Source organism: Erythrolamprus reginae, chromosome 2 (assembly GCF_031021105.1).
Source record: "Erythrolamprus reginae isolate rEryReg1 chromosome 2, rEryReg1.hap1, whole genome shotgun sequence".
Classification (NCBI taxonomy): domain Eukaryota; kingdom Metazoa; phylum Chordata; class Lepidosauria; order Squamata; family Dipsadidae; genus Erythrolamprus; species Erythrolamprus reginae.
The window spans coordinates 123,010,832-123,026,294 of NC_091951.1; positions in this window are offsets into that span (position 1 = coordinate 123,010,832).

Below are 15,463 nucleotides of genomic sequence, written 5' to 3' on the forward strand. Positions count from 1 at the left end.
TGGAATCTCGGTTGTTTCCTTGCAAACCTTTCAATTACCCAACTAGGTAAGATCTTCAAGTTGGGCAATGAAACCTCTGCAAGAAAACAACAGAGAGCATCAAAGGACTTTCAGCTCGACCCCCAATTACAAATAGTATCTTCCATTGGTAGCACACGTCTCCGTTTGAGGACGTATTTTAGATTAGTCTTGGCACACACACACACACACAATGTGACAAATGTATATTTTCTTTTATGTACACTGAGGTCATTTGCAGCAAAGACAAATTCCTTGTGTGTCCAATCACACTTGGCCAATAAATATTCTATTCTATTCTATTCTATTCTATTCTAATCTATTCTATTCTATCTTATTCTACACACACAATTTAGATGTCGATGTTCTCTTCGAAAATCGTTTTAGATTGGGTAGATGAATGAAGCCATTAAACCAGACTGGGCAGCACTAGAAACAAGTTGGGAAGGCGAAATTTCTCTCATTCTCCCGCCCTGTTTTACCTCGAGTATTGCTCCTAGTCCCACTTTTAAGCTATTTCCCAAAACCCAGACTGCGAAACGTGTAGCCACGCAAGAACCGACGACAGGTTCTGAACCCTCGAAGTGACAGAAAGATAAGCAATTGGTTGAATTGAGTTAGTCCTCTTTGCAAAACGTTGGGATAGCAACCGGCCTGCATCCGATTCTCCTCTTCCTCCTCCCACCCCGTCTCTTCTCTCCTCCCCCCCGTTCCCCAGTGACAGGAAAATTAAAATTGATGAAAACCTGAGAACAATGCGAGTAAACAGAAACAATGTAAAGCTAGTGCCGCTCCGTCGAAAAGCTTCAGATAATTACCCCGAATAAATGCAACGCTTTACCCACAAAGAATGGGAACAGGCATCAGGTTAGGTCAAAATGACCTGGTTTTACAGTTCGGGCGTATTGGATTCGGTGTCTTTCAAGCGGTCAGGTTAAGGCTTTTGAATTCTTCTAGCCTCCTATTCCCCCCCCCCATTTTTTTCTTTTTTAAAATTATGGGTCCAGCTTGATCGCTGCCCAACCTAGCCCCCCACCCCCACTTGTTTTTTTAATGATTTGTAGGTTTTTGCACTTTTATTTCTACTAGGGTTTTTTCATGGTTCCTATCACCCATTTCCTCCCACTTAGGACTGTATGACTGTAACTTGTTGCTTGTATCCTAAGATTTTTTTTTATTAATATTGATTGTTTCTTTATTGCTTATTTGACCCCTATGGCAATCATTAAGGGTTGTACCACATGATTCTTGACAAATCTATATTTTCTTTTATGTACACTGAGAACATATGCACCAAGACAAAGTCCTTGTGTGTCCAATCACACTTGGCCAATAAAGAATGCTGTTCTATTTTGCCCAGCCAAACCATATTTGATCATTTCAGTCGTTGATGGGAGATTTTGCTTTGATTTTTGCTACAGGTAGCTTGAGGGAAGAGGTACCGATACCACCCAGAGTCCATCACACACACACCCTCCCAAGCCCCGTACACGGGAAGGGGACGGTGATAAGTGACCCAAGGGGATATTCCCATAGGCTTCAAGAGACACGGGAGGACCCAATTATATGGTTCGGGATTTGAAAGGCTCAACTGGATCAATCGCTTCATTCAAGGCAGCACAAATAATCCGTTCCGTGTAACCCCGAGTATTATTTCAGTAGCTGGGACCTTTCCAAGCCCCCTCCCCTCCCCGTCCCCTCGCCAGGCCATTGAGTTCAATGGACAAAACGTAACGGAGGGGGGTGGGAAATGCATTCGGGGAGGGGGGTGGCTCTCCGAGTCTTTGAAAGAGCTTCTCCGCACCCCCCTCCCGCACCCCACAAAAAAGCACCGTTTCCGAAGACTTAACCAAGGGGGGGGGGCTTGGATGGAAGGTTCGAATGGGACGGAGGCGTTGCGAACCCCAATACAAGGCCCGAGGAGTTCAAAGGGCATTCAAACGCCTAGAGGGCAAGCAGCCCGACGCGTGGAAGGACTTTCCCCCCGATGTCAGTGGTAGCGCCAACCTCTCGCCGTTCCGGGACTTTGAAGTCAAAAGCCGGAGTGGCGGGGGGAGCTTTGGGGCTGCCACAGCCTTTGTAAAGAGCAATACATCTTTCCCAGCAGGACGGCCTTTCGCCCGTTGACAAGGAAAGGGGGGGGGGGCGCTGCCTTTTCTTTCGGTAGGATGCCTTCCCTAAAAGGCGTACGCGTCTAAACCCGACAGCCTCAGAAAGCGCGGAGCAGCCGATTCCGGCAGGGCTCCCTCGCTCTCTGGCTTTCCCTAAACTGACGCCGCGCATTAAAAGTCGCCGCCGCCTCCTCCAGCGGAACAACTCGTAGAATTGTACTGCTGAATGTTTCTTTTCTTTTTTGGGGTGGGGGGGTGGGGGGGTCACAGTTAATAAAGTGGGCCCCCAACTGCAAAGGTCTTCCCTGTTTGGGGCCTGCCAGTCTTAAAACGCTGGCGTCGACTTCAAACTGGAGAAGATCTGCGGAATTTTAGGCGTAGAGTTTACATGTCCCGCTATAATCGCTTTTCCCGCTCCGTCAAATTTGGTTCCCGATCCAGCCAAACGCAAATAAATTTACATTTGTCTTCGGAGGGCGGGAGAAGGAGTCCTTGCTTAGAATTTAAGCCGGGGTTTGCGCAGCAAAGAAAAAGCGCGTTGCTTTTTCTGCCAACAATGAGATTGAGATTGAGATTGAGATTGAGAAATGCCACCGTACTCACTTACAAACACTTGTATGATTATCGCCTTGATTAGCGGCAGTAAGAGTACTCAGCGATTCGGGCAACGAAGCGGGATTGCGCAGGTCGGCAATCGTTGCTTTGCTACGAACATTTTTAGCCACCTCTGAAGTGCTGTGCAATTTGTCTTTTATCGCGGCACGCAATTTCAACGAGAGGTGTGGCGCGTCGGTTAATCTTAAAAGGGGACGGGGAGGCCGATGAGCTGCGGGAGAGAGAGGGGTTGAAGGAGAGGGAGGGGGAGAAAGAGAGAGGGAGGGAGAGAGGGGGGAAGGTGGGAGAGAGAGAGAATAACAATGGAATAATCATAATCTGCACTGAGAGTATAAAAGAATGTAAGAAATTGAAGGCCACTAAAGATCATCTAGTCCAACCCACTGTCCACTGCTACAATGTTTCTGATAGATGACCCTCTGGTCACTGTTTAAGGCATCTTTAGTAAAATAGAGTTCATCACCTCATGAGGAAATTTCTTCCATTGTTAAAATCTTTTAATGTTAGATAATGTCTAATCAATCAATTCCTTATTTAAGTTCATTGCTTCTTGTTCTATTGCACAACTTTTATATAGATGTGTCTGTAGTGAAGTCCCTTGGGTATATGAAGAAAAGTTATCACATCTTCCCGCACTCTTTTCTTTTCCAGCCTAAGTGTCCCCCTTTCTATTTTGTAGCACGTACATAAAGAAATTGCTTATGCTGCATGGAAGCCTCACTCAGGTCTGCTGAATTTGACAGACTGCAAACTATCAAGGGATAGTTGTGCCGACGCTAGGGGCCGAGTAGCGGAAAGCAAGCTCCTCCGGGAGCCTTCCCCCTTACAGGCCCACGAAGGCGGAGAGCTCCCACAACAGTTCCGCGTCGGCTCCCTCTTCCCCCCCACCCCAGCCCGTCTCGACGCCCCTCAGCTTTCTTTCTCTCTCTCTCTCTCTGCCGCCGCCCCCCTCTCTGGTCAATTACAGCAGCTGGGAAATATGCGCCCTGTTTCTGAAAGTCAGTGGCTCGCCAGAGGAGGGGTGGCGAGCAAAGAAGGGAGCGGGAGACGGAGGGGAGGGAGGGAGGGCGCGGGAGAGACGCGGCAGACAAACTAAGGCTGTTTACAGGCGCCAGCAGCGGGGAGATGAAAGCAAACCTCCTGGGGGAAGTGGCTGTGCAGCTCGACCGGCTCCAGCGAGAGCAAGAAGCTGCGGGCTGTCCCGAGCAAGCCCGCCCCGCCCCGCGCGCCCAGGGCAGCCGCCAGCCTGCCCCGCTCGCCTTACCTTCCGCTGCTCCGGCCCCAGAGAAGTTGGGATTTTGGGGGCGGAAGGGGGGCGACCTCGAGATTCCACCGCCCCGGGGTAACTCTGTCCGAGAAGGGGGGCTAGAGGAGGAGGAGGACGGGGGACGGTTTGATCCTGAAGAGGGGAAAGGGATGCCGACTTAGGTACCGGTGGCTGGATTCTCAGAGGTGCGTCCTTGCCTTCGAAAGGGCGGCGAGGAAAGAAAGAGAAGATAGAAAGGAACAGATCTCGGAACCCGAATCCCGGGCAGAGGGAAAGTTGCATCCGTAATTTTATCTGCATTGAATCCCAACTACGAGGAGAGACGGGCTGGGGTGAAGGGTGGGGGCAAAACGGAAGCAGAACGGACGGGCTCCGAACCAAGTCCCATCCGGAGAACCGTGCGTCGCTCCTGCTGGCAGAGGCTTAGCCTCTTCGCCCGAACTCAGCTGGTTGGATTCCAGGTTTTGCACAAATCCAGGAGAAAAAAACCCACCCACCTCTATAAATGAGTTAATCCAATATGATAAGCGTGCTGTGTGATTCTGGAATACATACTCACTCTCTTTGTTTCCTCACTCGTGCACCTACACGCAGGCACAAATTATTATTATTATTATTATTATTTTAAAAAGTATAACTCCTTTTAGCTCTAAAGAAAACCATCCCAGGGAAAGGGGAATAAAAGCTGAAGGTGAATCAAATTGCTGCAAACAACAGGGTTCCACAAAAAAGCACCCTACATTTTCGAACTCTCTCTATTCGTAGGAAGCATAAAGAAGATGATTCTTAAACCAAGTTTCATGTTCCTCCCCATTCCATCCCTCCCACCCATCTGCTTAGGAATCGCGGTGCTTCCAGAAATGGGGACCGTAGTGTTTTTTTTCTCCAAATATCAAATTCAAACAGGGAGTTGAGATAAATAGCTTGCCTTTTCCACTAAGGATGGTTCCTTCGTTTAATGGCAACTTCAGATTATAGGTGGCTTTGTAAGTGTTGGGTGCGTATTGGTGGCGCGCTCTGTTAAATTGGGACAAAGAAATGAGAAGAAGGGATTGTATTTGCAAAAAGTTTATTCTCCACGCAAAACAACTACATTAAAATTTTAGATGCACGTGAGATTCTTGAAGCCAAAACCGATCTGAGTTGTTACTATCTGCTTGTAGACAGCAGAGATTAATCTTCCCCAGCCTAATATCCTTCCCACGTGTTGAACCACAACCCTCACCACCACCATCAGCTATGGCCTATGAGGGATTATGTAATGAGAATCGTGGAAGTTGTGGTCCCAAATATGACAGAAGCGATTAGACTGGGGGAAGCTAGCTGGGATCCTTGTCTGTCCCTTAAAACATTTGTGTAGGAGACTGCAACTCAAAGCCTCTACGCACAATGTATCCTCTGAAGAAATCCTTGGGAATCTTTGGCAATTGTGTCTTCCCAGAAATGAGTCCGCACATTTAAGTGAAGCAGGGTAAGGAAGAGGCACCAAAACCGCATCTTGTCTTTTCCCCGAAAGGTGTTTCCCTTTTTTAAAAGAAGCTCTCCCCCTTAAAACATCAGGAGTAGATTTAAAAAGAATAACTGGCCAATCCAATGGAGACTCATCCATTTTTTTCTTTGGTACCCCCCCCCCCCAATAAATTTCACTCCTAGGGAAAAGAAGAGGAAATTGACTAATCTTTGGCCTTTGCAGTCTCAACAGAAAGATGAATAGTCTGTGTTTTATCCTTCTTTCTCCCACCCTTTGAGTTTCTAAGGGCAGAGCTGAAGTCAGTAAAAGAGAGCCTTAATTATAAATAATGTTGTGTGCATTTATCTTCAGACACCACGAGGGAGAGGGGAGGAAACATCTAGATAGGAGAGCGTTGGTGCTTCTGCCATTGCTCCCATCTTCAAAGCGTCCCTCTTCCCTTTGTATTTTGGCCTCCCTTGGTTCTTATTATGTATAGACTACGTTCTATGTTTAAAATTGTCTGCATCGGGGTAGATATTCTGAACACAGACTGAACTCAGCAGATTCTTCTTATTCAAAGGTCTCCTCAGTACTCAGGTTTCCATCTGACAAGCAGGCAAAGTTTCCTTGAAGAAGGCCAGTTTGTTGCTAAAGGTTGGAACTTTTCGGACAGGAAGTAAGGCCAACAACTGAAGGAAGCATTTAAAATTGACACCTTCAGAAGTTTTCCTGGTGGCCAAACAAACCCTACTGCCTTCTGACTAGATTTCGTTTTGTTTTAAATGTCCTGGTAGTCATCTGCTGTATCTAAATAGGAGAGACCGCTGCTTTGCTTCCAAGAAAGGAGCCCCTGCTGTTCGCCCAGGGAGACTAAAGCTGAATTTCACTGTCCTTTTGCTGCAGGTAAATAGAGGAGAATGAAGTTTTGGGGAGTTTTAAACCTGAGTGCTGTTTTGTTGGTGGAGCTATTAGTGTCACCAGCTATACACCAATAGCTGGTGAAGCAGCTATTCCAGTAAGGCAGATTTCAGTTAGGTTTAAGGATCTTTTTGATTTAGAGGTCAGTATGAAGAATTTAACACTTCCACTGGCAATGTACATGGAAGTGAAGCATGTTGCCATCTGTACACCTATGGTACTTCTGAGTAATATTGAAACACCTTAACAAGGCCTTTTTAGAAATAAAGTCCACTGGGGTCTTTGGAACTTGTTCTTCAGGAAGAGTCTGGTTAACTAAAACGGTACAATCATATTTGCAAATGTTTGGCAAATCAGTTCTGTTACTTCCCCCCCCCTCACCAACAACATTGGGGTTCCTTAGTATTTTTCAAAGTTACCATGTCAAGTTAGATTTTTTTAAACAATCCTCCATTCTTTTATAAGAAGAGGATTGTGCATTCCACAGGTATGGCTAGTGTAATAGGATTCTCATAGTGGATATGCCCAAGAAGAAGTGTGTATCTGAGGTATAAACTCTCTTTCACACACACACACACACACACACACACGCACGCACGCACGCACACACACACACAGTATAAAGAGCACTGCAATAAAACAAGCAGAAAAAAACAATTGCTATGAGCCTGCCTTCCACTGAGGATCTTGTATATTGCATTAGCCAGAAAGAGGACTGTGAAAATATTTACAGACCCCCTCATATCCTGAACATAAACTGTTTCAACTTTTCCCCTCAAGGTGATGCACACTAAAACACCTAGAGACACAAGGACAGTTTTGCCCCATGTGATCACTCTGCTAAACAATTAATTCCCACAACATTCATAAAAACATAAGAAGAACCATGCTGAATCAGGCCAAAGCCCATCGAGTCCAGCATTCTGCATCACACAGTGTCCCACCAATTGTCCAAATTATATACACTTATTATATTATACTTATTATAAAGTATATAACTATATAATTATATACAATATACTCAAATTATAGGGCTTTATTACTATTAGCCTTCTTATCTTTCCTATTACCTATTACCATAAGATACCCATCATATCTTCTTATGACTGTAATTTTGTTGCTTGCATTTTACTATTTATATTATTTTATTTTGTGTCCTAGTATGGTTTATGTTGATTGCTTATTTAGCATCCTATGAATATCACTACAGTCAAACCTGGTCAATAAATAACGCTACTCTACTCCCTTCTGAAAATCAAGGAGACCTTGACTTAATTAGCCTTCTTCTCTGAAATTCATAATCTTATTCATGTTTGACAACAGTCAATAAGATCAGTTACACATACACACAATGAAATTGGAGCCATCCTTCCATCAGTGTAAATTGTCTTCATACAAGGATTTGCTTTCTGTACAACTGCACACTATTTCATATCAGATATCCATATCTATGGGTGGAGGGAAAGAGCTGATGGGGGAAAAATGAGGTTCCTATTGTGCTCTGACATTAGAAGCCATTGGATTCAGTGATTCTTGATAACTGCTTGAATTACAAGAGTATTTCACTGTTTTTTTAACTCTTATTGAAAATTATTACCCATCCCAATAAATCCAGTTGTTATTTAGAACCAGCACCCAGCATTTCAGGCCCCTGCTTAATTTCTGGTATTTTAAAGAACTCAACTTTGAAGCTTTTAATACTACCCCTCTTCACTTTTTGCTGCTTTAGATTCCCCTATACCCTCTATTAAAGTGGTGAGTATATTAGAAATTTTAGATATTGATTGTAATTCTCAAAGATATGAGCAGTTGAGTTCAGTTTCTTCTCCCCTGGTATGTGATAAAACCAAATGCTATGCTTCAGTGATGACTGCCTTCCAAATTCAACAACAATGATAGTATATGGCAAATGATTTAACTTTAATAGATAAGTGGTCAAAGCAATGGAAACTGCAGTTTAATATTTCCAAATGTAAAATAATGCACTTGGGCAAAAGGAATCCTAAATCAGAGTATTGTATTGGCAATTCTGTGCTAGCAAAAACTTCAGAAGAGAAGGATTTATGGGTAGTGATTTTTGACAATCTCAAAATGGGTGAACAGTGTAGTCAGGTGGTAGGGAAAGCAAGTAGAATGCTTGGCTGCATAGCTAGAGGTATAACAAGCAGGAAGAGGGAGATTGTGATCCTGCTGTATAAAGTACTGGTGCGACCACATTTGGAATACTGTGCTCAGTTCTGGAGACCTCATCTACAAAAATATATTGACAAAATTGAACCAGTCCAAAGACCGGCTACAAAAATGGTGGAAAGTCTTAAGCATAAAACGCATCAGGAAAGCCTTGATGAACTCAATCTGTATAGCCTGGAGGACAGAAGGAAAAGGGGGGACGTGATCGAAACATTTAAATATGTCAAAGGGTTAAATAAGGTTCAGGAGGGGAGTCTTTTTAATAGGAAAGTGAACACAAGAACAAGGGGGCACAATCTGAGGTTAGTTGGGGGAAAGATCGGAAGCAAAGTGAGAAAATATTATTTTACTGAAAGAGTAGTAGATGTTTGGAACAAATTTCCAGTAGACGGGGTTGGTAAATCCACAATAACTGGATTTAAACATGCCTGGGATAAACATATATCCATCCTAAGATAAAATACAGGAAATAGTATAAGGGCAGACTGAGGTCTTTTTCTGCCGTCAATCTTCTATGTTTCTATGTATAAACTTGTCTTTAAAATCTGGGAACAAAACTTTAGGGTTACAAAGACACGCATATCTACTGTAAACCCTTTCGGGTAGACAACTGAGTTGGAAGAACCCCAAATAATTGTTCTCTTTCATACACTCTGTGTCTACGGCGATTCCTAGGGAGGAGCAGACGAGCATTCATATCGTCGGGAATCGTTTATTCAGCTGTCGAACATCTCCGCGCAAGCAAAAGCAGGACAGTTCCCGAGATATATACAGTATAGGGAATCTCTCTCTCCCCCCCAGCCCAAACCTTCCCACTTTAGATTGTTTTCGGGATGTTCGTTTGCTTAGCAAAGATTTTGTGCAGAAGCAAAGTTTTCCCTAGATGGTGGCCTATTGATCATTTTGCACTCTCCGCGACCGCCTGGCAACAATGATTGCACCTGCTAGGACATTCTTGGGATTTTAGCATAGGAAATAAGATACGAGCGTTTCTCCCTGCTCCCTTAGGTGAAAATCATCCGAGGCGTAAGTCCCGCTTTAGTTACAGAGGTTTGAATCTAAAACGATTAGAGATTCTTGACTAATTGTTTTTTTCCCGAGCTTGCGTTTCGTGTCTGGTTTGAAAAGGGAATTCCCCTACTATTAATTTCTTTTCTAGCTCCTGGGCGTTCTAAAAATCGCTTTTTGCGCCTCCTCGCCGTTCAAGCCGCAAAGCAAAGGCTATAAAATGCGTCCTCTTACACCCTTGCACGGAAGGAAATCCCTTAACTTCCACCCGAACTTTCATGTTTTTAACACCCTACCTTTGGATCATTCATCATCCGATATTACCTCCAAACATGGGAACTTTAAGATTTATGGACTTCAACTCCCAGAATTCAGGGAGTCTCCAAACTTGGGAACTTTAAGATTTGTCAGGGGGTCTCCAAACTTGGGAACTTTAAGATTTGTGGACTTCAACTTCCAGAATTCAGGGGGTCTCCAAACATGGGAACTTTAAGATTTGTGGACTTCAACTCCCAGAATTCCCCAGCCAGCCAAGCTGGCTGGGGAATTGTGGGAGTTGGTCCACAAATCTTAAAAGTTCCAAAGTTTGGAGACCCCCTGACCTAAGTAATAGCAGTTAGTCAAATCGGTAGTCCTACAGTTTACTGCCTGCTGCACCTGAAGTACCCGGACACGCTTAAGCAATAAATCTAAACGTGTGGGGGGGGGGGGGCAACGCTTAAAAGAGCACAGACGTTTTTGAATTTTTTTGCTTAATGGGTTGTAAACGTCCTAGCAATTTTATAGTCATAAAGTTAGAAACGCATCACTGGATATTAGACATAGCCGGGTTGAAGAAGACATCGTTGCTGGGGGAATCACTTTCCACGTGGCAGCTTCATGCGCTCCCCCGTTTAAGAAAAAGGACGTTCAAGCCCAACTGATCTTTCTCGTCGGAAATATTCAGGCATTAAACACATTAATTTGATTTAGTTATATAATTGGATTTAGCTATTGCAATTGTTGTTTTATATGTTGTAAGCCGCTCCGAGTCCTCGGAGAGGGGCGTCATATAAATCCAATCAATCAATCAATCAATCAATCAATCAATAAAAAAATTAATTGGGAAGCAAGCACCCCTGCATTCAGCAGAGCTTAGAACGTCCTGAAATCTCTCTCCCCATTTGCAAATATGAAAAGTTCAGATGCCTTTATAGGACATTTTTCTTGTCTCCTTTTCTTTATTTTTTGCAAGGAGACGGAGGTCTCAGCGCCAAGCGAGTATCAGTTTTAAGCGTCCTTCTTCGTCGGCTTTTCCTCCCGAAAGGTTCTCCAGGTTAAGAAGAGCGACATTCCTCGGCTTTCAAAACGCGGCTAGCAGCAGGCGCCTGCGCCCTGCAGCTTCCTCCTGCCTTTGGAGCCAATTTCGAAGGCTGGGAGAGAAGCTCTCCGAGACGAGCGGGGCGGGGCTCATTGGCCTCCAAATTGGTTCCTAGCCGGCCTGGGGCAGCGTTCAAACGAAGGGAGCGGAGGCAGGGGAGGCCTAATCAAAACCATAGCGCTTCACTCCGGAGTCTCCGCCCTCAAATTTAGCCCACCGTCTCTCCCTCAGGAGATCGGAGCTAAAAACAACAAACCTCCCACCTCTAAAGGTAAAGGGAGCTCTCTCTCTCTCTCTCTGTCTGTCTGTCTCTGTCTCTCTCTCTCTCTTTCTTTTCTATGTTTATCTCTCTCCCTCTCTCTCTTTATTTCTCTCTCTCTCTCATCTCTCTCTATTTATTTTATTTATTGCTTTTATCCAATACATAATGAAGTTTATACTCATAGTAAAAGATATCTAAGAAAGAATAGAAGAGAAGATATAGGAATGAAACATACCACTGAAAGAACAGAAGAAGAGATATAGGACCTACCTATCTACCTACCTACCTACCTACCTACCTACATCTATCTATCTATCTATCTATCTATCTATCTATCTATCTATCTATCTATCTATCTATCTATCTTTATCTCTCTCTCATCTCTCTCTCTATCCATCTTTATTTCTCTCTCGTCTCTCTCTCTCTCTTTATCTCTCTCTCTCTCACTCATCTCTATCTATCTATCTATCTATCTATCTATCTATCTATCTTTATTTCTCTCTCTCATCTCTCTCTCTCTTTATCTCTCTTTCTCTCACACTCACTCATCTCTCTCTATCTTTATTTCTCTCTCTCATCTCTCTCTCTTTCTCTATATCTATCTATCTACCTACCTACCTACATCCATCCATCCATCCATCCATCCATCCATCCATCCATCCATCTATCTATCTATCTATCTATCTATCTATCTATCTATCTATCTTTATTTCTCTCTCTCTCATCTCTCTCTCTATCCATCTTTATTTCTCTCTCTCATCTCTCTCTCTCTCTCTTTATCTCTCTCTTTCTCTCTCTCTCACTCATCTCTATCTATCTATCTATCTATCTATCTATCTATCTATCTTTATTTCTCTCTCTCATCTCTCTCTCTTTATCTCTCTTTCTCTCACACTCACTCATCTCTCTCTCTCTCTTTATTTTTCTCTCTCTCTATATCTATCTATCTATCTATCTATCTATCTATCTATCTATCTATCTTTATTTCTCTCTCTCATCTCTCTCTCTCTTTATCTCTCTTTCTCTCACACTCACTCATCTCTCTCTCTCTATCTTTATTTCTCTCTCTCATCTCTCTCTCTTTCTCTATATCTATCTATCTATCTATCTATCTTTATTTCTCTCTCTCATCTCTCTCTCTTTATCTCTCTTTCTCTCACACTCACTCATCTCTCTCTCTATATATATATATTTTTCTCTCTCTCATCTCTCTCTCTCTTTCTCTATATCTATCTATCTATCTATCTATCTATCTATCTATCTTTATTTCTCTATCTCTCATCTCTCTCTCTCTCTCTTTCTCTATATCTATCTATCTATCTATCTTTATTTCTCTCTCTCTCATCTCTCTTTCTCTCTCTTTCTCTCTCTTTCTCTCTCTTTCTCTATATCTATCTATCTATCTATCTATCTATCTATCTATCTATCTATCTATCTATCTTTATTTCTCTCTCTCTCATCTCTCTCTCTTTCTCTATATCTATCTTATCTATCTATCTATCTTATCTATCCATCTATCTATCTATCTATCTATCTATCTATCTATCTATCTATCTATCTATCTATCTATCTATCTATCTATCTATCTCTTTATTTCAAAAGCGGCCTGGGAAATTTGTGTGTCCTCTGGGAGTGGGAGAGCAAAATATGGCCGGAAATTGCAGGCATTCAAACAGTGCAGTCAGGGAGGCTTAATGAAGACCGGGCTGATACCCTGTAGAGAAAAGTGTGTTTTATGGTCCAGCAACACCATTCTGAATAGTCCATGTGCTAGCACTTGATACCTTGAAAAACAAATATTACAAACACTCACACATCTTGCCTTTGTTATATCACACACACACACACATGCACACACACAAGTGCACCAACATGCCCTACTGTTCCTGTCCTAATGTCCTTTTTCATTCGTATCCTTTTTATATATTCAAAATGTTTATATTTTTTAATCTGTTATCTTACACATACTTGCCAAATCACAGAGAGAGCGAGAGCGAGAGAGCGAGCGAGAGAGCGAGCGAGAGAGAGAGAGAGAGAGAGAGAGAGAGAGAGAGATAACTTTGCACATTGAGACCCTAGCACAGTGTTTCCCAACCTTGGCAACTTGAAGATATCTGGACTTCAACTCCCAGAATTCCCCAGTCAGCAAATGCTGGCTGGGGAATTCTGGGAGTTGAAGTCCAGATATCTTCAAGTTGCCAAGGTTGGGAAACACTGCCCTAGCAGGAAAAACGTCCTGCATCTTATGATATGGGCTTTAGTCTATAGTAATAAAACAACCAACAAGAACATTGATATTTGATATTCGGACTATTGAAGTTCATCCGTTCAAATTCATCCTTCATTTTTATCAGATGTACAAAGATGCCAAACCTAGATTTTAGGGGACAACATGTTTCTAAGGTCCTATGTTAAAAGTTTTTGGTGTTCATTTAGTTCATTTAGAGACTGGGGTGTTTCTCCAAGGTATTAACCCTATAATCTGGAGAGGCAGAAAAAAAAATCAAGAGCCTGGTCAGACAAACCTTTTATTAAAACTACGTCATGGGTGCCACAAGTGTCACGCGGAGCCATATTTGCTGGTACGTGAGCCATTGCTCTACCTCAGCTCCAACATGCATGTGTGTGCTGGTCAGCTGATTTTTGGCTCACACAGAGGCTCTGGGAGGGCGTTTTTGGCTTCCAGAGAGCCTCCCGGGGGGATGGGGAAGGGTGTTTTAACCCTCCCTCGGCTCCAGGGAACCTGGAACCTGAGGAGGGCAAAACAGGGAACCTGGAACCTGAGGGGGGCAAAACACAAGCCTACTGGGCCCACCAGAAGTTAGGAAACAGTCCATTTTCAGCCTCCAGAGGGCCTCCAGGGGGCAGGAGAAGTTGTTTGAATTATGGCATTGAATTATGGGTGTGGGCACTCGCGCATGTGTAATAACGTGGCCCACACTCTTTCGGCACCTAAGGGAAAAAAGGTTCGCCATCACTATCCTAGAACAACTTATAACAAACACTGAAAATAATTACTTACAATAGGTCCAGCACCCACACAGTGATTAAAATGTGGGCTTTTGGCAACTGACATGTATTAATGATAGTGTTGCTGGGGGTCATTTGATTATCATTAGCAAAGTCAATGTTAGATTTATGTAACCAATGGAGAGATTTACTTAACAGCCATGGCAAAAATGAACACAGAGTCAGGTGTATCTCATTTAACAACTGCTTTGCTTAACAATGGAAATTCTGTCCTAGTGGCAGTCTTAGGTTGAGGACTACCTGTAGCTCCTGATTTTTTTTGCCACCATAAACTGACATAGCTGTCTTTCTACAGACCTAGGAGACAATGGTCCTGTTTACATTTTACTAGGTTATGTCGTCATGTCTTATTAGCAATAGCACTTATATACAGCTTCATAGTACTTTTACAGCCTTCTCCAAGCAGCTTTACAGACTCAGCATATTGCCCCCAACAATCTGGGCCCTCACTTTACTGATATCAGAAGGATGGAAGGCTGAGCCAACCTTGAGCTGGTCTGAATCGAACTCCTGGCAGTTGGCCAAATTAACCTGTAAATACTGCATTCTAACCACTGGGCCACCATGGCTGTCATTGTTGACGTTACTTAGTTTTCAGTTTCTTTAAAAGAATGAATCAAATCAGCATTAAGTATACAGTGATACCTTGTCTTACAAACTTAATTGGTTCCGGGACAAGGTTCTTAAGGTGAAAAGTTTGTAAGACGAAACAATGTTTCCCATAGGCATCAATGGAAAAGTGATTAATGCGTGCAAGCCCAAAATTCACCCCTTTTGCCAGCCAAAGCGCCCGTTTTTGCTTCGCTGGCAACGAAAGTCCGGAGGTGGGGTTTCCCAGCGAAGGGAGCATCGGTGAAATCGCAGCATCGCAAAAACACCGAAGTCCTCGAAACCCCACCTCCGGACCTCTGTGTTTTTGCGATTTCACTGCAATTTCACTGAGGCTCCCCTCGCTGGGAAACCCCACCTCCAGATTTCCGTTGCCAGCAAAGCGCCCGTTTTTGCACTGCTGGGATTCCCCTGGTGGGACTCCCCTGTAGCATCACAAAAACACAGAAGTCCAGAGGTGGGGTTTCCCATGGAGAGGAGCCTCAGGGGAATCCCAGCAGTGCAAAAACGGGTGCTTCGCTGGCAACGGAAGTCTCGAGGTGGGGCATCCCAGAGGCGGCGGTGGGTTTGTAAGGTGAAAATAGTTTGTAAGAAGAGGCAAAAAAATCTTAAACCCCGGGTT